Genomic DNA, 23,047 nt, shown 5'->3' on the forward strand with positions numbered 1-23,047 from the left:
CTCTGCATCCCAGAGCTTCCAGCTAGCCGGGCAAAATCATGATGGCAAGCTGGACAAGAAAAACAGTGGTAAACAAATTAGCTAGCAGGGACTTAGCTTTTGCTGGAGTAGACAGGTCATCTGAAAGATAAAAGAAAGAACTGAACCAGTACTAGAACATTGACAGCTGGCATCAAGTAACGATCTAAGTGGAGTTAAATAGAGCAGCAGCCTAGAACTAAACGAAGTCAGCTGAGGAAGGAACCTCAGAGCCAGCAGCTCCACTCACAGCCACCAGAGGGAGTCCATGGACAGAACTCACCGAAGTACCATTCATAACCACCGGAGAGAGTTCGAGAACAGAATTCACAACAGTACCCCCCCTTGAGGAGGGGTCACCAAACCCTCACCAGAGCCCCCAGGCCGATCAGGATGAGCCAAATGAAAGGCACGAACAAGATCGGCAGCATGAACATCAGAGGCAACCACCCAGGAATTATCATCCTGACCATAACCTTTCCACTTGACTAGGTACTGAAGTTTCCGTCTCGAAATACGAGAATCCAAAATCTTCTCCACCACATACTCCAACTCCCCCTCAACCAACACCGGGGCAGGAGGGTCGATGGAGGGAACCATAGGAGCCACATATCTCCACAACAACGACCTATGGAACACAATATAGATGGCGAAAGAAGATGGAAGGTCCAAACGAAATGACACAGGATTAAGAATTTCCAAAATCTTATAAGGACCAATGAAACGAGGCTTTAACTTAGGAGACGAAACCTTCATAGCAACATAACGAGACGATAACCAAACCAAATCCCCAACACGAAGTCGGGGACCAACACAGCGACGGCAGTTAGCGAAACGCTGAGCCTTCTACTGGGACAATGTCAAATTGTCCACCACATGAGTCCAAATCTGCTGCAACCTGTCCACCACAGAATCCACACCAGGACAGTCCGAAGGCTCAACCTGTCCTGAAGAAAAACGAGGGTGGATACCAGAATTACAGAAAAAAGGCGAAACCAAAGTGGCCGAGCTGGCCCGATTATTAAGGGCGAACTCAGCCAAAGGCAAGAAGGACACCCAATCATCCTGATCAGCAGAAACAAAGCATCTCAGATATGTCTCCAAAGTCTGATTGGTTCGTTCGGTTTGGCCATTTGTCTGAGGATGGAAAGCTGAAGAAAAAGACAAATCAATGCCCATCTTAGCACAAAAGGACCGCCAAAACCTCGAAACAAACTGGGAACCTCTGTCCGACACGATGTTCTCCGGAATGCCATGTAAACGAACCACGTGCTGGAAAAACAATGGAACCAAATCAGAGGAGGAAGGCAATTTAGGCAAAGGTACCAAATGGACCATCTTAGAGAAGCGATCACAAACCACCCAGATAACCGACATCCTTTGAGAGACAGGGAGATCTGAAATAAAATCCATGGAAATATGCGTCCAGGGCCTTTTCGGGACCGGCAAGGGCAAAAGCAACCCACTGGCACGAGAACAGAAGGGCTTAGCCCGAGCACAAGTCCCACAGGACTGCACAAAAGAACGCACATCCCGTGACAAGGAAGGCCACCAAAAGGATCTAGCCACCAAATCCCTGGTACCAAAGATTCCAGGATGACCAGCCAACACCGAACAATGAACCTCAGAGATAACTCTACTAGTCCATCTATCAGGTACAAACAGTTTCTCCGCTGGGCAACGGTCAGGTCTATCAGCCTGAAACTCCTGCAGCACCCGCCGTAAATCAGGGGAGATGGCAGACAAAATTACCCCCTCTTTGAGAATACCAGCCGACTCAGGAACTCCCGGAGAATCAGGCACAAAACTCCTTGAAAGGGCATGAGCCTTCACATTCTTAGAGCCCAGAAGGTACGAAACCACAAAATCGAAGCGGGAGAAAAACAGCGACCATCGAGCCTGTCTAGGATTCAACCGCTTGGCAGACTCGAGGTAAGTCAGATTCTTGTGATCCATCAAGACCACCACGCGATGCTTGGCTCCTTCAAGCCAATGTCGCCACTCCTCGAATGCCCACTTCATAGCCAACAACTCTCGATTGCCCACATCATAATTGCGCTCAGCAGGCGAAAACTTTCTAGAAAAGAAAGCACATGGTTTCATCACCGAGCCATCAGAACTTCTTTGAGATAGAACAGCCCCTGCTCCAATCTCAGAAGCATCCACCTCGACCTGAAACGGGAGCGAAACATCTGGCTGACACAACACAGGGGCAGAAGAAAAACCACGCTTCAACTCCTGAAAAGCCTCAACAGCCGCAGAGGACCAATTGACCACATCCGCACCTTTCTTGGTTAAATCAGTCAATGGTTTAACAACACTAGAAAAATTAGCGATGAAGCGACGGTAAAAATTAGCAAAGCCCAGGAATTTCTGAAGGCTCTTCACAGAAGTAGGCTGAGTCCAATCATAAATGGCCTGAACTTTAACAGGGTCCATCTCGATAGTAGAAGGGGAAAAAATGAAGCCCAAAAATGAAACCTTCTGAACTCCAAAGAGACATTTAGACCCCTTCACAAACAAGGAATTAGCACAAAGGACCTGGAACACCATTCTGACCTGCTTCACATGAGACTCCCAATCGTCCGAAAAAACCAAAATATCATCCAAATATACAATCATGAATCTATCCAGGTACTTTCGGAAGATGTCATGCATAAAGGACTGAAACACAGATGGAGCATTAGAAAGCCCGAATGGCATCACCAGGTACTCAAAATGGCCCTCGGGCGTATTAAATGCTGTTTTCCATTCGTCGCCCTGTTTAGTACGCATAAGATTATATGCCCCTCGAAGATCTATCTTGGTGAACCAGCTAGCCCCTTTAATCCGAGCAAACAAATCAGACAGTAACGGCAAGGGGTACTGAAATTTGACGGTGATTTTATTGAGAAGGCGGTAATCTATACAAGGTCTCAGAGAACCATCCTTCTTGGCCACAAAAAAGAACCCTGCTCCCAACGGTGATGACGACGGGCGAATATGCCCTTTCTCCAAGGACTCCTTTACATAACTCCGCATAGCGGCGTGTTCTGGCACAGATAAATTGAACAGTCGGCCCTTCGGAAACTTACTACCAGGAATCAAATTAATAGCACAATCACAATCCCTATGAGGATGTAGGGCACTGGATTTGGGCTCATCAAATACATCCTGGTAATCTGACAAGAACTCAGGGACTTCAGAAGGATGGGAAGACAAAATTGACAACAATGGGACATCCCCATGTACCCCTTAACAACCCCAACTGGATACAGACATTGATTTCCAATCCAATACTGGATTATGGACCTGTAGCCAAGGCAAACCCAAAACGACCACATCATGCAGATTATGCAACACCAAAAAGCGAATATCCTCCTGATGTGCAGGAGCCATGCACATGGTCAATTGAGTCCAGTATTGAGGCTTATTCTTGGCCAAAGGCGTAGCATCAATTCCTCTCAATGGAATAGGATACTGTAAAGGCTCCAAGAAAAACCCACAGCGCCTGGCAAACTCCAAGTCCATCAAATTCAGGGCAGCACCTGAATCCACAAATGCCATAACAGAATAGGACGACAAAGAGCAGATCAGAGTAACGGACAAAAAGAAATTTTGGCTGTACCGTACTAATGGTGGCAGACCTAGCGAACCGCTTAGTGCGTTTAGGACAATCAGAGATAGCATGGGTGGAGTCACCACAGTAAAAACACAGCCCATTCTGACGTCTGTATTCTTGCCGTTCAGCTCTGGTCAAGGTCCTATCACAATGCATAGGCTCAGGCCTCTGCTCAGAAGATACCGCCAAATGGTGCACAGTTTTGCGCTCACGTAAGCGTCGATCGATCTGAATGGCCAAGGACATAGACTCATTCAGACCAGCAGGCGTGGGGAATCCCACCATAACATCCTTTTGGGCTTCAGAAAGACCCTTTCTGAAAATTGCCGCCAGGGCACACTCATTCCACTGAGTAAGCACAGACCACTTTCTAAACTTCTGACAATATACCTACGCTTCATCCTGACCCTGACACAAAGCCAGCAAGATTTTCTCTGCCTGATCCACTGAATCTGGTTCATCATAAAGCAACCCAAGCGCCAGAAAAAACGCATCTACATTACGCAATGCAGGATCTCCTGGCGCAAGGGAAATTGCCCAGTCTTGAGTGTCGCCACGTAGCAAAGAAATAATGATTTTTACTTGCTGAATGGGGTCACCAGAGTAGCGGGGTTTCAAAGCAAAAAACAGTCTACAATTATTTTTGAAATTCAGGAACTTAGATCTATCCCCAGAAAACAAATCAGGAATTGGAATTCTGGGTTCTAACATCGGGTTCTGAACTACATAATCTTGAATGCCTTGTACCCGTGCAGTGAGTTGATCCACACAAGAGGACAGACCTTGAATGTCCATATCTACACCTGTGTCCTGAACCACCCAGAGATTTAGGGGAAAAGAAAAACAAAACACGCTGCAGAGGAAAAAAAAAAATGGTCTCAGAACTTCTCTTATCCCTCTATTGAGATGCATTAACACTTTACTGGCCAGCTGTACTGTTATGATGACCTGGTGGTTAGGAGCACTAGGAATGACCTGATGAGCAAACTAGTAATACAGGACAAGCTCTGGGAAGTGGGAGCTCTGCTGACTGCAACTCCTAATCCTATCACAACAACTAGAAATAGCCGTGGAGCGTACCTGACTCTGCTTAGACGCCTCTTCACAGCCTAAGAGCTAACTACCCCTAAAGATAGAAAATAAAGCCTAACTTGCCTCAGAGAAATTCCCCAAAGAAATAAGCAGCCCCCCACAAATATTGACTGTGAGTTAAGATGGAAGTCACAAACACAGGAATGAAATAGGTTTCAGCAAAGGAGGCCAGACTTAACTAAACAGACTGAGGATAGAAAAGGTATCTTTGCGGTCAGCAAAAAAAACTACCAAAAAACCACGCAGAGTGTGCAAAAGAGACCCCCGCACCGACTCACGGCGTGGAGGTGCCACTCTGCATCCCAGAGCTTCCAGCTAGCCGGGCAAAATCATGATGGCAAGCTGGACAAGAAAAACAGTGGTAAACAAATAAGCTAGCTAGCAGGGACTTAGCTTTTGCTGGAGTAGACAAGTCATCTGAAAGATACAAGAAAGAACTGAACCAGTACTAGAACATTGACAGCTGGCATCAAGTAACGATCTAAGTGGAGTTAAATAGAGCAGCAGCCTAGAACTAAACGAAGTCAGCTGAGGAAGGAACCTCAGAGCTAGCAGCTCCACTCACAGCCACCAGAGGGAGTCCATGGACAGAACTCACCGAAGTACCATTCATAACCACCGGAGGGAGTTCGAGAACAGAATTCACAACAGTTAGGGTTAGGGTTAGGGCTAGGGTTCGGGCTAGAGCTAGGGTTAGGGCTAGGGTTAGGGCTAGGGTTAGGGCTAGGTTTTAGGGCTAGGGTTAGGGTTAGGGCTAGGGTTAGGGTTGGGGCTAGGGTTAAGGCTACAGTTAGGGTTGGCGCTAAAGTTAGGGTTAGGGTTTGGATTACATTTACGGTTGGGAATAGGGTTGGGATTAGGGATGGGGGTGTGTCTGGGTTAGAGGTTTGGTTAGGGTTACCATTGGGATTAGGGTTAGGGGTGTGTTTGGATTAGGGTTTCAGTTATAATTGGGGGGTTTCCACTGTTTAGGCACATCAGGGGCTCTCCAAACGCGACATGGCGTCCGATCTCAATTCCAGCCAATTCTGCGTTGAAAAATTAAAACAGTGCTCCTTCCCTTCTGAGCTCTCCCGTGTGCCCAAACAGGGGTTTACCCTAACATATGGGGTATCCCTTACGAGCTCTGCTATGCGCTCAAACGTTGGTTCCCCCTCACATTTCGGGTATCAGCGTACTCAGGACAAAATGGACAACAATATTTAGGGTCCAATTTCTCCTGTTACCCTTGCAAAAATACAAAACTGGGGGCTAAAAAATAATTTTTGTGAAAAAAAAATATTTTTTATTTGCACGGCTCTGCGTTATAAACTGTAGTGAAACACTTGGGGGTTCAAAGCTCTCACAACACATCTAGATCAGTTCCTTAGGGGGTCTACTTTCTAAAATGGTGTCACTTGTGGGGGGTTTCTACTGTTTAGGTACATTAGGGGCTCTGCAAACGCAATGTGACGCCTGCAGACCATTCCATCTAAGTCTGCATTCCAAATGGCGCTCCATCCCTTCCGAGCCCTCCCATGCGCCCAAACGGTGGTTCCCCCCACATATGGGGTATCAGCGTACTCAGGACAAATTGGACAACAACTTTTGGGGTCCAATTTCTCCTGTTACCCTCGGGAAAATACAAAACTGGGGGCTAAAAAATAATTTTTGTGGGAAAAAATGTTTGTTTTATTTTTACGGCTCTGCATTATAAACTTCTGTGAAGCACTTGGTGGGTCAAAGTGCTCACCACACCTCTTTATTAGTTCCTTAGGGGGTCTACTTTCCAAAATGGTGTCACTTGTGGGGGGTTTCAATGATTAGGCACATCAGTGGCTCTCCAAACGCAACATGGCGTCCCATCTCTTTTCCTATCAATTTTGCATTGAAAAGTAAAACGGCGCGCCTTCCCTTCCAAGCTCTCCCATGCACCCAAACAGTGGTTTACCCCCACATATGGGGTATCAGCGTACTCAGGACAAATTGTACAACAACTTTTGGGGTCCAATTTCTTCTCTTACCCTTGGGAAAATAAAAAATTTGGGGCAAAAATATAATTTTTGTGAAAAAATATGATTTTTTATTTTTACAGTTCTGCATTATAAACTTCTGTGAAGCACTTGGTGGGTCAAAGTGCTCACCACACCTCTAGATAAGTTCCTTAGGGGGTTTACTTTCCAAAATGGTGTCACTTGTGGGGGTTTCAATGTTTAGGCACTTCAGTGGCTCTCCAAACGCAACATGGCATCCCATCTCAATTCCTGTCAATTTTGCATTGAAAAGTAAACCGGCGCTCCTTCCCTTCCGAGCTCTCCCATGCGCCCAAACAGTGATTTACCCCCACATATGGGGTATCAGCGTACTCAGGTCAAATTGTGCAACAACTATTGGGGTCCTATTTCTTCTCTTACCCTTTGGAAAATAAAAAATTGGGGGCGAAAAGATAATTTTTGTGAAAAAATATGATTTTTTATTTTTACGGTTCTGCATTATAAACTTCTGTGAAGCACTTGGTGGGTCAAAGTGTTCACCACACCTCTAGATAAGTTCCTTAGGCGGTCTACTTTACAAAATGGTGTCACTTGTGGGGGTTTCAATGTTTAGGCACATCAGGGGCTCTCCAAACGCCACATGGCGTCCCATCTCAATTCCAGTCAATTTTGCATTGAAAAGTTAAATGGCGCTCCTTTGCTTCCGAGCTCTGTTATGCGCCCAAACAGTGGTTTACCCCCACATATGGGGTATCGGCGTACTCAGGACAAATTGTACAACATCATTTGGGGTCCATTTTCTCCTGTTACCCTTGGTAAAATAAAACAAATTGGAGCTGAAGTAAATTTTTTGTGAAAAAAAGTTAAATGTTCATTTTTATTTAAACATTCCAAAAATTCCTGTGAAACACCTGAAGGGTTAATAAACGTCTTGAATGTGGTTTTGAGCACCTTGAGGGGTGCAGTTTTTAGAATGGTGTCACACTTGGGTATTTTCTATCAAATAGACCCTTCAAAATGACTTCAAATGAGATGTGGTCCCTAAAAAAAATGGTGGTGTAAAAATGAGAAATTGCTGGTCGACTTTTAACCCTTATAACTCCCTAACAAAAAACATTTTGGTTCCAAAATTGTGCTGATGTAAAGTAGACATGTGGAAAATGTTACTTATTAAGTATTTTGTGTGACATATCTCTGTGATTTAATTGCATAAAAATTCAAAGTTGGAAAATTGCAAAATTTTCAAAATTTTCGCCAAATTTCCATTTTTTTCACAAATAAACGCAGGTAATATCAAAGAAATTTTACCACTATCATGAAGTACAATATGTCACGAGAAAACAGTGTGAGAATCACCAGGATCCGTTGAAGCGTTCCAGAGTTATAACCTCATAAAGGGACAGTGGTCAGAATTGTAAAAATTGGCCTGGTCATTAATGTGCAAACCACCCTTGGGGGTGAAGGGGTTAAATAAACATAAAGAGATTATGTCAAATAATATTTAAACACAAAGCAAACATAATAATTGTGAACAAACATAACAATGAAAGGTAGAAGAGATTTACAAACTTTTAGGAAAAAGCAAACATGAGTGAACATAATACAGGAAACATTGTATTTCTTCAAAAGAAGACAAGCATTCTATCTAATTAAGATGTTGTCGTTAAACTTTGTAAAACCAAGTCAAACACAGACATATACATACAGTACACTATGGAAAAGCATGGATACTTTGGTGTTCTAATATGGAACACATAAAATTATTATTGAAAAAATGGACTAAGGTATTTACCTTAAAAAATTAAACTTTCTGTGAAAATTAGAAAGACCTAATGGTCAAAAGATATATTTTTTTTTAAATAAAAAAAAAATAAGGTCAAATATACAATGCTGCATGGTTTTATTCTGGTAGGTTATTCCCGGCCTCAACACTGAAAAAAGATGGTTAAATGTAGAGATACTCATGTGAGTGTATTCATAAAATTTTTGAGGATCTCTGGAAGCTCATCATACAATCTATGAAAGTGACCTTTTGTTGCACGTTTGATCAGGAGTAGATGTATCCAGTATGGATGCCGCCTCTTCTGATCAGCTACAATTTGGTAGGGCTCGCCATAGTGCCGAGGATACATTCAGTAGTGTTAAAGGTCAGGCTGAAGGTCATGTTTTTGCCAAAAAATACACCAAAACCAGCCTACAGGGGTATTATGAGGGAATATATGCAAACAAGATATACCGTGGAGGAAATAATTATTTGATCCCTTGCTGATTGTAAGTTTGCCCACTGACAAAGACATGAACAGTCTATAATTTTAAGGGTAGGTTAATTTTAACATTGATAGATAGAATATCAAATATAATATGCAGAAAATCACATTGTATAAATTATATAAATATATTTGTATTTTGCAGTGAAAAATAAGTATTTGATCCCTCTGGCAAACAAGATTTAATACTTGGTGGCAAAAACATTGTTGGCAAGCACAGCAGTCAGACTTTTTTGTAGCTGATGATGAGGTTCGTGCACATATAATGAGGAATTTTGGTCCACTCCTCTTTGCAGATCATCTCTAAATTTTGATTTTGAGGCTGTCTCTTGGCAACTCAGAGCTTCAACTCCCTCAATAAGTTTTCTATGGAGGACCCAGCCATGACCCATTTTTAATGTCCTGGCGGAGGGAAGGAGGTTGTCACTCAGAATTTTACGGTACATGGCTCCATCAATTCTCCCATTGATGCAGTGAAGTAGTCATGTGCCCTTAGCAGAGAAAGACCGCCAAAACATTTTGTTTCCACCTCCATGCTTGACAGTGGTGATGGTGTTCTTTGGATCATAGGCAGCATTTTCTCTTCCCCCAAACACAGCAAGTTGAGTTAATGCCAAAGACCTCAATTTTTGTCTCATCTGACCACAGCACCTTCTCCCAATCACTCACAGAATCATCCCGGTGTTCACTGGCGAACTTCAGATGGGCCTGCACATGTGCCTTCTTGAACAGGGGGACTTTGCAGGCACCGCAGGATTTTAAACCTTTACAGCGTAATATGTTACCAGTGGTTTTCTTGGTGACTGTGGTCCAAGCTGCCTAGAGATAATTAAGAGATAAGTTCCCCCTGTGTAGTTTTAGGGTAGGTGCACACGTTCAGGATTTTTTTACATACGCCTCCCATTATTTTCAGTGTATTCCGTATATCTTGTGCAAATGTTGCATTTTTTTCCGCGAAAAAATCGCATCGCAGAAAAAAAAGCAACATGTTCATTAATTTGCGGAATCGCGGGAATTCCGCACACATAGGGATGCATTAATCTGTTTACTTCCCGCATGGGGCTATGCCCACCATGCGGGAAGTAAGCAGATCATGTGCGGTTGGTACCCAGGGTGGAGGAGAGGAGACTCTCCTCCACAGACTGGGTACCATATAATTGTTTAAAAAAAAAAAAAAGAATTAAAATAAAAAATCGTGATATACTCACCCCCGGAGTCTTCCCGCCTCTCAGCGGTGCATGTGGCCGCTTCCGTTCCTATAGATGCTCTGTGTGAAGGACCTTCGGTGACGTCGCGGTCATGTGACCGTGACGTCGCGGCCATGTGACCGTGACGTCGCGGTCATGTGACCGTGACGTCATCGCAGGTCCTACACACAAAGCAACTTCTGAGGAGATCGGGGGCCATCAGAGGGTGAGTATAAGCTTTTTTTTAATTTTTTAAATTATTTTTAACATTATATCTTTTTACTATTGATGCGGCATAGGCAGCATCTATAGTAAAAAGTTGGTCACACTTGTCACGCACTATGTTTGACAAGTGTGACCAACCTGTCAATCAGTTTTCCAAGCGATGCTACAGATCGCTTGGAAAACTTTAGCATTCTGCAAGCTAATTATGCTTGCAAAATGCTAAAAAAAAAGCGGAAAAAACGGGAAAAAAACGCAAAAAGAAGCATGCGGATTTCTTGCAGAAAATTTCCGTTTTTCTTCAGGAAATTTCTGCAAGAAATCCTGACATGTGCACATACCCTTAGGCTCATCTCTCATCTTCATAATGCTTAAGGATACTTCACGAGATAAGATTTTGTATGGTGCCCCAGATCAATGTTGACTGACAGTCATTTTGTATTTCTTCCATTTCCTTACTATTGCACCAACAGTTTTCTCCTTCTCACCCAGCATCTTGCTTATAGTTTTGTAGCCCATTCCGTCTTTGTGCAGGTCTATGATCTTCTCCCTGACATCCTTATAAAGCTCTTTGGTCTTTCCTATGTTGTAGAGGTTAGAGTCTGACTGATTAATTGAGTCTGTGGACAGGAGGTTTTCTTTTTTATAAAGGTGGCTATGTAAGGGTATGTGTCCACGTTCAGGATTGCATCAGGATTTGGTCAGGATTTTTCATCAGTATTTGTAAGCCAAAACCAGGAGTGGGTGATAAATACAGAAGTGGTGCATATGTTTCTATTACCGTATATACTTGAGTATAAGCCGAGATTTTCAGCCCAAATTTTTGGGCTGAAAGTGCCCCCTCGGCTTATACTCGAGTCACGGTCGGCAGGGTGAGGGGGAGAGGGCGCTGAGGCATACTTACCTGCTTCCGGGGCTCCTGGCGCTCCCCCTGCCTGTCCCACGGTCTTCGGTGCCGCAGCTCTTCCCCTGTTCAGCGGTCACATGGGACCGCTCATTAGAGAAATGAATAGGCTGCTCCACCTCCCATAGGGGGGGAGTCGCCTATTCATTTCTCTAATCAGCGGTGCCGGTGACCGCTGACAGAGGAAGAGGCTGCGGCACCGAAGACCAGCTGTCCGGGGGAAGGAGCGGGACGCCGGGAGCAGGTAAGTATTACATATTTACCTTCCCTCGTTCCACCCGCCGGGCGCCGCTCAGTCTTCGCGTCCTCTTGTTCTGACTGTGCAGGTCAGAGGGCGCGATGACGCATATAGTGTGCGCGCCGCCCTCTGCCTGATCAGTCAGTGCAGAGAGACGCCGGGATGGGACGCTGAGGAGCTGCAAGCAAGAGAGGTGAGTATGTGGTTTGTTTTTTTTATTGCAGCAGCAGCAGCAGCAGCAATGGCGCAGCTTTATGTGGAGCATCTATTGGGCAACGGTGCAGAGCACTATATATAAGGCACAGCTTTATGTGGAGCATCTATGGGGCAACGGTGCAGAGCACTATATATAAGGCACAGCTTTATGTGGAGCATCTATGGGGCAACGGTGCAGAGCACTATATATAAGGCACAGCTTTATGTGGAGCATCTATGGGGCAACGGTGCAGAGCACTATATATAAGGTACAGCTTTATGTGGAGCATCTATGGGGCAACAGTGCAGAGCACTATATATAAGGCACAGCTTTATGTGGAGCATCTATGGGGCAACGGTGCAGAGCACTATATATAAGGCACAGCTTTATGTGGAGCATCTATGGGGCCATAATCAAAGGTCAAAGGTGCAGAGCATTATATATGGCACAGCTATCTATGGGGCCATAATCAAAGGTGCAGAGCATTATATATGGCACAGCTATCTATGGGGCCATAATCAAAGGTGCAGAGCATTATATATGGCACAGCTATCTATGGGGCCATAATCAAAGGTGCAGAGCATTATATATGGCACAGCTATCTATGGGGCCATAATCAAAGGTGCAGAGCATTATATATGGCACAGCTATCTATGGGGCCATAATCAAAGGTGCAGAGCATTATATATGGCACAGCTATCTATGGGGCCATAATCAAAGGTGCAGAGCATTGTATATGGCACAGCTTTCTATGGAGCATCTATGGGGCCATAATGAACTGTGCAGAGCATTATATATGGCACAGCTTTATGTGGAGCATCTATGGGGCCATAATGAACGGTGCAGAGCATTATATGTGGCACAGCTTTATGTGGAGCATCTATGGGGCCATAATGAATGGTGCAGAGCATTATATGTGGCACAGCTTTATGTCGAGCATCTATGGGGCCATAATGAACGGTGCAGAGCATTATATGTGGCACAGCTTTATGTCGAGCATCTATGGGGCCATAATGAACGGTATGGAGCATCTATTTTTAATTTTGAAATTCACCGGTAGCTGCTGCATTTTCCACCCTAGACTTATACTCGAGTCAATAAGTTTTCCCAGTTTTTTGTGGCAAAATTAGGGGGGTCGGCTTATACTCGGGTCGGCTTATACTCGAGTATATACGGTATACTTTTCCTCTAATTGTTCCACTCCTGGTTTTGGCTTACACATACTGATAAAAAATCCTGACCAAATCCTGATGCAATCCTGAATGTGGACACATACCCTAAGACTGCTTTCTTTATTGCAGGTAATGAGTTGATTAGGAGCGTCTAACTGGTCTGCAGGAGCTAGAACTCTTAATGGTCGGTAGGGGATCAAATACTTATTTCTCACTGCAAAATGCAAATACATTTATATAATGTATACAATCTGATTTTCTTGATTTTATTTTTGATATTCTATTTCTCAATGCTAAAATTAACCTATTCTTAAAATTATAGACTGTTCATGTCTATCTCAGTGGACAAACTAACAAAATCAGCAAGGGATCAAATACTTATTTAACCCCCTCGGTATGTGCTCCCAGTATGGAACATGTCAAAGACGCTTTTTATAGATTTTGACCCAAGGATTGCTTATGCTTTTTAGTGAAAACACAGTAACAAAATTGCATGGCACACAGTTGGCATGCAGATGACTGACTAGGGTGGAGTAGAACCTGCATAGCAGTGGAAAATGAAAGCTGTTGTTGCCTGCCACTTCCAAAGGCAAAGACTGCAATTGCGTGGTCAGGGCATCCATGATGACTTTGTAGACCATATACTGGGGTGGTCTCTCCCAGAATACAGCGGGCCGAGGACAAAGAACATGAACAGGCAATTTGTTAAGGAACTGGTTTTTACTGACAATGAAAACGGTGTTACCCCCAGAAATAGCAAGAAAGACCAGGCTGGAGCGAGCCTCCCCACCCCCTACCCCAGGCGGCGTACGTGAAAGCCCCATGACAGGGGGTTTGGAGCATGGAAAAAGGGGGGGTGGGGTTTCGCTCTTTGGGGAGGGTTAATCCTGGCCAGAGAGGGAATGGGTGAGTGGAGGGGAGGAGCCGTTCACTTCCCGCTCGGAGGACCTGTGAGCAGGAAGGAACGCCAGCGCTTACCCCATGGCCTCCATAGAGCAGGTTCTGGCGCAGCTGCGGGCGGCGGCGGTGTCACAGCCTCCAGGCTGGCTGGAGGCTCAAGTGTCTGGGATCCTTGGCGGTTGCAGCGGCAGCGGCAGTGTGGATCCCCCGGCGATCGGGCCTGGCGAGCGGCGATCCAGGCGAGTGCGGCCCCCGGAGCGCCTATCCCCCGATGTGGCCCCGGTGTCTCAGCAGCAGCACAGGAGCCCCTCACGGGACCCTCCGGGCCGCGCGCCTGCTCAGAAGCACCCCAGCAGGCCGCGGTCTGGGAGGAATCCATCCACTGCGCTGAGGCCTGCGGCGGCAGTTGGGCCTTCTCTCCCAGCATGCCAGGGGCGGGGCCTACGCGTGCCAATGCTTCTAACGGCCAGAGCACTGTCACAGCGGGCTGCTGCGGTGAGGACCAGGCCAGACGGCCTGCTTCCGGCAGCAGCGAGAGATGGCGGGGGAGCATCCCAGAGGCGGCGGTGGGCAGCGCCCCAGATCCAGCAGGGCTGCTGGATACGGCCAGGGGCACTACTCCCCTCAAGCATCGGCGACCGGGCCTGCATCCTCTCAAGTGGTGGCATCAGACAGCAGCGTTTCAGACAGCGGGTCCGGGTCTGGGCCTACTGGACATCAGGTGGTCTCACCGGCTGGCGGGTTCGGCACGGTCCCCTCCGTAGGGGGCGGATAGGTTGGAGCAGTGCTGCAGAGCGAAGTCTATGTCCGGGAGGGCCCAAGGACGGCATCGGGATCGAGAGACGGCTGGACGGCGACAGCGTCTGTGGCTGGGGGGATCACAGCTCCCCTGCAGCCTGGTGAGAATACATCTATGTGTTGTTTGTCCCTGGCGTTTTCGACGCCAACTTTGACTTCTGTGAATTGGGTTGGGGGGTCTGTGGAGCGGGCTGATGTGAGTCGTGAAGGGATGGGGGAGTTGTTGTCCGGCGTATGGGAGCTGTTGTTACGGTTGGGCAGTGGTAGGCCGGGGTCGTCCCCTTTGTCGGCTTGGGTCGGAGCGTCTGATCTGGGGTTGGCGTTATCCGGCAGCAGGTCTGCCGAACTGGGTAGGTCGACCGAGCCGGTCTCGGTATCTGTGCAAACAGAGAAAGAGAAAGAGGGGGGCATTCGGCTGGATGATAAAGCACGGGGCGAGGTGTACGTTTGCTTTGAAGGGCCGTTAGGGGCGCACTTGAAGAAGGAGGTGCGTGAAAAGATTTGGAAAGATGAGTATGTAGAGATATTTTCGCTCTTGCCGTTGGAAAAATTTAACCATGATAAGAGTAAAAAGGAGGATAGTTAGAAAGAGGATGAGGAAAAGCGGCGATGGCGCCTTATTCCTCAGACGTTTATGAATTGGCTTCAGGCATTCGCGATTTTGGCAAGCGTTATTGGCGAGAAGTCTCCCGAGAATTGCTCCGGCTTGTTTTGTTATATGGACTCCAAAGGGGAAGCTCATAGGGCCTATGGTGGTCATGCTTGGTTACGATACGATGAGCAGTTCCAGCAGCGGAAGGCGGTCCGTCCCGTGATCCGGTGGGATCAGAAGGACATTGGTTTGTGGTTGCGGGTGATGGTGCCAACGAAGTTTGGTCACTCCTTTCAAAGCGGGGCCGGAACTTCCGGCCAAGGTGGTTCACAAGGTTCATCTTCAGGAACCGGGGGTCAGTTGGGACAATCTGGCGGTCCGAAGCATGGAGTGTGTTGGCAGTTCAATGAGGGCCAGTGTAAGTTCAGAGCGACTTGTAAGTTAAAGCATTTGTGCTCCAATTGCAACGGCGCTTCACACGGAGCCGCCAAGTGTTTTAAGAAAAAAGGGAAGCCAGAGGGTAATTCCAAAGGGGGTGACACCGGTGAGGTTGGACGCGATGGCCCCCTATCTAAATAGGTTTCCCAACAGGGAGAGGGCAGAGTTGCTTTGGGCTGGTTTTAGTGTTGGTTTTTGTATACTTGCCCCGGTTTTTGTGGTACCTCCGAGTTTGAAGAACCTCAGATCGGCCTTGTTGCGCGCGTCAGTCGTGTCTGAAAAGTTAGCCAAAGAGGTGGCTTTGGGTAGGATGTCTGGACCATTTCCTACTCCTCCCTTGGATGATCTGGTGGTGTCGCCGTTAGGTGTGGTTCCCAAGAAGGAGCCTAATAAGTTTAGGCTCATTCAGCATTTGTCATACCCGAAAGGGAGGTCTGTGAATGATGGGATTGATCCAGAGCTTTGTTCGGTGGTGTATACATCGTTTGATGAGGCAGCCAGGTGGGTGCGCAGTTGTGGGAAAGGGGCATTGTTGGCTAAGACCGACATTGAGTCGGCTTTTCGTTTATTGCCGGTTCACCCCGATAGCGTGAGGTTGCTAGGCTGTTATTGGAATGGCGGATTTTACGTTGACCGTTGTTTGCCGATGGGCTGTTCGCTGTCGTGCGCTTATTTTGAGGCCTTCAGTTCTTTTTTGGAGTGGGCGGTGCGGGATGTGTCCGGTTTGGATTCGGTGATTCACTATTTGGACGACTTCTTGTGTATAGGCCCTGATCAATCTCAATGTTGCGAGGTTCTGTTGAGGACGGTTGTTTGGGTTGCTGAACGTTTTGGGGTCCCGCTGGCACCCGGCAAGACCGAGGGTCCGTGCACCAGTTTGTCTTTTTTGGGTATTGTTATCGATTCCGTGAGGTGGGAGTTTAGGTTGCCGGTTGACAAGGTGTTGGGCTTAAGAGAAGAGGTGGCCTGTGCTAGACGGTTGAAGAAATTGCCGCTGCAGGAAGTCCAGTCCCTTATGGGGAAATTGAATTTCGCTTGCCGAATTATCCCAATGGGGGGGATTTTCTCCCGTAGATTGGCTAGCGCTACGGCCGGGATTTCTCGCCCCGCATCATTTTGTTCATTTGTCATCCGAACTCAAGGCCGACTTGGAGGTTTGGGATCGTTTTTTGTCCTGTTACAACGGGCGTTCATTGTTGAAGGAGGAAGTGGTGGGTAACGTGGACTTGGATTTGTTTACTGACGCGTCAGGCGGAGTGGGATTTGGGGCCTTTTTCGGGGCCGTTGGTGTGCCGCGAGATGGCCGGAAACTTGGTTTGAAACGGGGTTGGTTCGGAACATCACTTTGTTGGAGATTTTTCCGATTTTGGTGGCTGTACAGCTTTGGGGCGACGTTTTTCGAAACAAACGAGTGCGTTTTAATTGTGATAATATGGCGGTCATGTGTGCCATTAACAGTTTGACGACAGGGTCGCCCCCTGTGATCAGAGTTCTTCGGCAGTTAGTTTTGTCTTGTTTATCTTTGAATGCTTATTTCACAGCCACACATGTGCCCGGCGTTAATAACTGCATTGCCGATTCTCTGTGTCGTTTCCAGTGGGAGCGTTTTCGGTCGTTGGCTCCGGAGGCCAAGGAGACGGGGCTGGAATGCCCAGCGGAGCTTTGGAGCGTGGTGTCCGGGCTGCAGAACCTTTAATTCAAGTGTCCTTGGTGCCGAGTACGTGGTCGTGTTATCAGGCGGTATGGAGTACGTGGGAGAGCTGGTTGGCGTCTTGTGGTGTTGCGGGTACTAGTCAGGACCACGTGGGGGCGTTGTTGTTATGGATGAGGCATTGGGCTGATCAGGGATGGTCGGCAGCAAAGGTTGATAGGATGATAGCGGCTTTAGCTTTTGGTTTCAGGCTCCGGGGCCTGCAGGACTGGACGAAGTCTTTTTTGGTAAAGCAAGCTGCAAAGGGGTTGAGGAGATCAGGTAGCCGTGGTGATCGCAGGCGCCCGGTGTCTTTTGAGATGTTGGAGCGATTGGGGGCACGTCTGGGTGATATTTGTGTTTCTAGTTTTGAGGTTGCGTTATTTCGCTTAGCTTTTTCGTTGGCGTTTTATGGGGCCTTGAGGGTGGTGGAGTTGGTGTCTCCCACTACAGTTCATCAAGGGGGCCTTTGGGCGGGGGACTTTTTTGTTTCCGAGGGGTCGTTGCAATTTTGGATTCGGAAGTCTAAGATGTATCAGACGGGACGGGGTAAAAGGGTGGTGTTGGGAGCCGTTCCTGGTTCCGTCATGTGTCCTGTCCATTGCTGGCAGGAATTTGATAGGTTCCACCCGCGCAGTGATGGGCCTTTGTTATGTAATGAGGATGGGTCTTTTCTGTCTAAATATCAGTTTGTAGCGTTTTTTCGGCAGTCTTTGGAGGCCATTGGTGTGGATTCCTCCAGGTTCGCCTCGCATTCTTTTCGGATCGGGGCCGCTATGGAGGCGGCGTAAAGCGGATTGGCTCCTGCGGTGATACAGAGGATAGGGAGGTGGGAGTCCGGTCGTTATCGGAGTTATGTGAGGGCCTGAGAGGCTGGGGACTGTTGGTCATTTTACTCGTTGTTGGCGCGTGTCTAAGTTGTTTATGTTTTTCAGGTTCATCCTCGTTGTTGGTGTGGATTGTTGGCCACTCTTACGTGTACTGGGGAGCAAAGCGAGCAGATGTCCGGCAGGATGGAAGACAGCTCGGCTTTTCCAGGGATGTGGCCGTCATCAGGTGGTTGGGGTTTCGGGGCTTAGGTTGGAACAGAGTTCTGGAGGAAGTACATAACGGCGCTCGGTTGGACAGGCCTCCCGACATTTTGGCTGTACATGGGAAACGACTTGGGAGTTCGTCCTTGTCGTGAGTTGATCCGAGACATTAAACACGACTTGTTACGGTTATGGGTTTCCTTTCGGGACATGTCCATTGTGTGGTTGGAGATTGTTCCACGGAAATCCTGGAGGCACGCTAGGTCGGTGGTCAAGATTAATAAAGCCCGCATCAAGGTGAATCGGGCTGTGTCGGGTTTTGTCGTACGAAACGGGGGCTTTGCTGTGCGTCATTTTGAGTTGGAGCGTGGTGGTGACCAATTTCTTTTGGGTGATGGTGTTCATCTGAACGCGGTGGGCACTGATTTGTGGGCCCTTGGGATGCAGTCGGGAATTGAGGCAGCCATAGCGGTTAAGGTTGATGGGGCCTCGGGTACTTGAGGGGGTCAAGTATCCTCGTGGTGGCAGGGGGAGGGGTCCTTGGAGTTGGTGCTAAATTGGCCTGGGGGGTCCGTCGGGATACGGACTCTCCAGTTGGTAGAAGTTTTGGTTGTGGGTCTGGTGATTTGGGGGAATCTTGGTAACGGTGGGCCAGATTCCTAAGTTGGAAGTGGACAAGGGTAACCCTTTGGGGTATTTTGGTGCTCTCGAGCCTGTGGGGTAACGGCTGAGAATAATCTACGGTTGGTCTCTTGTCCACTTGTTTATACTATGGTTAACATCAGACTTGTAGCTTCAAGGACCCCTTCCCAGATCATGTTACGGTTATATATTTTGTTTGTTTATAATAAAGGCCGCTGTGGCCAATTATATCCAACTTGATACTCATGTCATTTTTCGGTTGGGAATGGAAGGGGCTCGGCGACCCCTTGGGGAGACACTTAGGCACGGTGGTCGACAATACCAATGTCAAGAAACACCGTTAAGTATCACACACACACACACCTAGCCCAGAGCAGCTAGGACCCCTGCACTGCACAACCGATAGGCCCAGTATGTTTTATCGGTACACTGTAATTTGCCTGACTTGTGGTTCTGCTTAATGCAGTAACCAGGAGTTACCCAGAGCAAGGGTGTAATTAGATATACGTACAAGAGGCAGCCCTTGCAGCGGTGCAGCGCAGAGATTCACAAACTTAACAATTCTCTAAAATTACAATTCTGTTATGCTATCTATATATGTGCAAGTTCTCCCACTTAAAAAGATGAGAGACCTCTAATTGACATCATTGGTAGACCACAACTATGAGAGTCAGAGCTCATACTCACGTGCGAGAAACTCGGATGAGTCTTGCACGTCAATACCCGGCACTGCACCCGGCACTCAAGAGCGGAGCGTTCAGCTTCATGTATTGCTATGCGGCCACACGCTCTGCTCCTGAGTGCCGGGTGCAGTGCCGGGTATTGACGTGCAAGACTCATCCGAGTTTCTCTCAAGTGAGTATGAGCCCTTAGGATATGTGCACACGTAGAAAGGAGCTCTGTGGATTTTTCCGCAGCGGATTTTAGAAATCCGCAGGTAAAAGGCACTGCGTTTTACCTGCGGATTTACCACGGATTTACCGCGGTTTTTATGCGTAATTTGGCTATGTGCACATGATGTGGATTTGCTGCGGATCCGCAGCGGATTTTTCTGCGCAGAAACGCTGCAGATCCACACTGTGATGTACAGTACAATGTTAATCAATGGGTAAAAAAAAGATGTGCACATGGTGCAGAAAAATCAGTGTGGAATTGCTGCGGATTTAAAAGAAGTGCATTTCTGCAGCGTTTCTGCACCCCTCCATGATAGAAATCCGCAGTGGCAAAAACTGCAGAAAATCCGCACAAAATCTGCATCAATTCCGTGGCAAATCCACACAAAATCCGTATAAAAACTGTGGCAAATCCGCAGCTGTGGATTCTGCCAGGACATGCGGATTTTGTGAAGAAAATTCTGCACCACATTTCCTACGTGTGCACATAGCGTAAGTGCGGATTCCACCTGCGGTTTTACACCTGCGGATTCCTATAGAGGAGCAGGTGTAAACCGCAGCGAAATCCGCACAAAGAATTGACATGTTGCGGAATGTAACCCGCAGCATTTCCGTTCGTTTTTTTCCGCAGCGTGGGCACTGCGGATTGCATTTTCCATAGGTTTACATTGTTCTGTAAGCGCATGGAAAGCTGCTGCGGACCCGCAGCTGCAGATCCGCTGCGGATCCGCTGCAAAATCCGCAACGTGTGCACATAGCCTTAAAATGAGAAAACAAATCCTAAAGATCACCTTGTCTGATTTGACAAGATTTATTTTGCAAATTATGGTAGAAAATAAGTATTTGGTCATTAACAAAAGTTCATCTCAATATTTTGTTATATATCCTTTGTTGGCAATGACAGAGGTCAAACGTTTTCAAACGTCTTCATAAGGATGGCACACACTGTTGGTGTTATGTTGGCCCATTCCTTAATGCAGATCTCCTCTAGAGCAGTGATGTTTTGGGCCTGTCGCTGGGCAACATGGACTATCAACGCCCTGCAAAGGTTTTCTATGGGGTTGAGATCTGGAGACTGGCTAGGCCACTCCAGGACCTTCGTATGCTTCTTTCGAAGCCACCCATTCATTGCCCTGGCTGTGTGCTTGGGATCATTATCGTGCTGAAAGACCCATCCACGTTTCATCTTCAATGCCCTTGTTGATGGAAGGAGGTTTGCAATCAAAATCTCACAATACATGGCCCCATTCATTCTTTCATGTACATGGATCAGTCATCCTGGTTCCTTTGCAGAGAAACAACCCCAAAGCATGATGTTACCGCCCCCATTCTTCACAGTAGGTATGGTGTTCTTTGGATGCAGCTCAGCATTTTGTCTCCTCCACTCTGTTTGTTTCTACCAAACAATTCTACTTTGGTTTCATCAGACCATATGACATTCTCCCAATACTCTTCTGGATAATCCAAATGCTCACTAGAAAACTTCAGAAGAGCCTAGATATGAACTGGCTTAAGTAGGGGGACACATCTGTCACTGCAGGATCTGAGTCCCTGGTGGTGTAGTGTGTTACTGATGGTAGCCTTTGCTATGGTGGTCCCAGCTCTATGCAGGTTATTCACTAGGCCCCGTTTGGTTCTGGGATTTTTGCTCACCCTTCTTGTGATCATTTTTACCTCAAGGAGTGAGATCTTGTGTGGAGCCACAGATCGAGGGAGATTATCAGTGGTCTAGTATGTCTTCCATTTTCTTATTATTGCTCCCACAGTTGATTTCATCACACCAAGCTGCTTGCCTATTGCAGATTTAGCCTTCCCAGCCTGGTGCAGGGCTACAATTTTGTTTCTGGTGTCCTTTAGTTTTCACCATAATGGAGTTTGAAGTGTGATTAAAAAAAAGTTACAGGTCTGTGAGAGCCAGAAATCTTGCATGTTTTTAGATGACCAAATACTTATTTTCCACCATAATTTGCAAAATAAATCTTGCAAAATCAGACAAGGTGATTTTCTTGATTTGTTTTCTCCTTTTGACTCTCATAGTTGTGGTCTACCTATGATGGCAATTAGAGGCCTCTCTCATCTTTTTAGTGGGAGAACTTGCACAATTGGTGGCTGACTAAATATTTTTTTCCCACTGTACAAGCTCACCCACTGAGGGGAATATCTAGCTAAGGTTCACACAGCCCTCTTAACAAACAATGTCTCTAAATGAGAATTTAGGTTTGGCGCCAAACTCTCTCTAAAGTCTGCGTGCATGCACCCACTGTGATCCCTGTGGTGGGGCCTGAGCTCAGTACTTACCGGCCAATAACTGAACACAAGTGGCTGTTTAATCGCCCGATCAGCCGTTAAGCTGGGAGACTGTGGAGTGGATCCTGGGCTTATCACCTGGAGTACAGTTTTTGCCGGACAGGCTAGCAGAAGGCCATTCACATAACAGCCGATGCTTTGGGTGAAATCTAACTCTGTATCCAACTGTAGTCGCCTTCCCGATGTGATTCTCCTTCTTTGACAGGAATCATCGGAACAGTTGCACCTTTCCTCATTAATCTGACCAGCTCCAAGCACACTGCCCACACCCGTTCTTCTTAACTCTCCTGTGCTCCTGTTACATCTGTCTCTTTTTAACTGCACTCCAAGATGGCCGCCTGCATCTCTCAGTCATCCTTTAGCTTTCCAACTGTCTTTGGGGGCAGCTCAAACTGGTTATCTCTCTGTGTGCCAACTGACATACAGGTGACAGCAGTAAGAATCTGCAAACCGCTGCCATCTAGTGGCTAAAACACCAATAACAAATTTTATGTTTACATACTGTAGGTAAACAGGTGTAGAGTGGGAAAGTATAAAAAGCTGCATCCAAAAGGTGAAAGGGCAGACAAACACAGAGTAAATGAAAAACACATGTTACCCAAAACAGAAAGAAAGAAAGATAACAGAACTAAAACACCCAAGAAAACGTGTGTCTGTTCTGGCTCAGCAGGAAGAGATGCAGAGCACAAAACAGAGAATCAAGGGTTTGAATGCAGAAGCATGACTCTGATATGTGTTTTATACATTGCTGTGTGTGTGTGTGTTATATACAGTTGTGCTCAAAAGTTTACATACCCCGGCACAATTTTTGCTTTCTTGGTCTTTTTTCTGAGAACATGAATGATAACACCAAAACTTTTTCTCCACTCATGGTTAGTGGTTGGGT

At 46.8% G+C, this 23,047-nt stretch overlaps 1 protein-coding gene across 1 annotated transcript in view; it reads right to left on the bottom strand.

The window, feature by feature from the left end:
- LOC143776102 (atrial natriuretic peptide receptor 2-like) overlaps positions 1–22,492 on the bottom strand; it is a 290,044-nt gene extending 267,552 nt beyond the window's left edge. The window contains exon 1 of the mRNA XM_077265543.1: positions 22,153–22,492. The gene's annotated coding sequence lies outside the window, so the exon portion shown is untranslated. The remainder of the gene's footprint in view (positions 1–22,152) is intronic.
- Between the last annotated feature and the right edge of the window lie 555 nt (positions 22,493–23,047).

The sequence above is a fragment of the Ranitomeya variabilis genome, chromosome 1 (genome assembly GCF_051348905.1).
Source record: "Ranitomeya variabilis isolate aRanVar5 chromosome 1, aRanVar5.hap1, whole genome shotgun sequence".
Classification (NCBI taxonomy): domain Eukaryota; kingdom Metazoa; phylum Chordata; class Amphibia; order Anura; family Dendrobatidae; genus Ranitomeya; species Ranitomeya variabilis.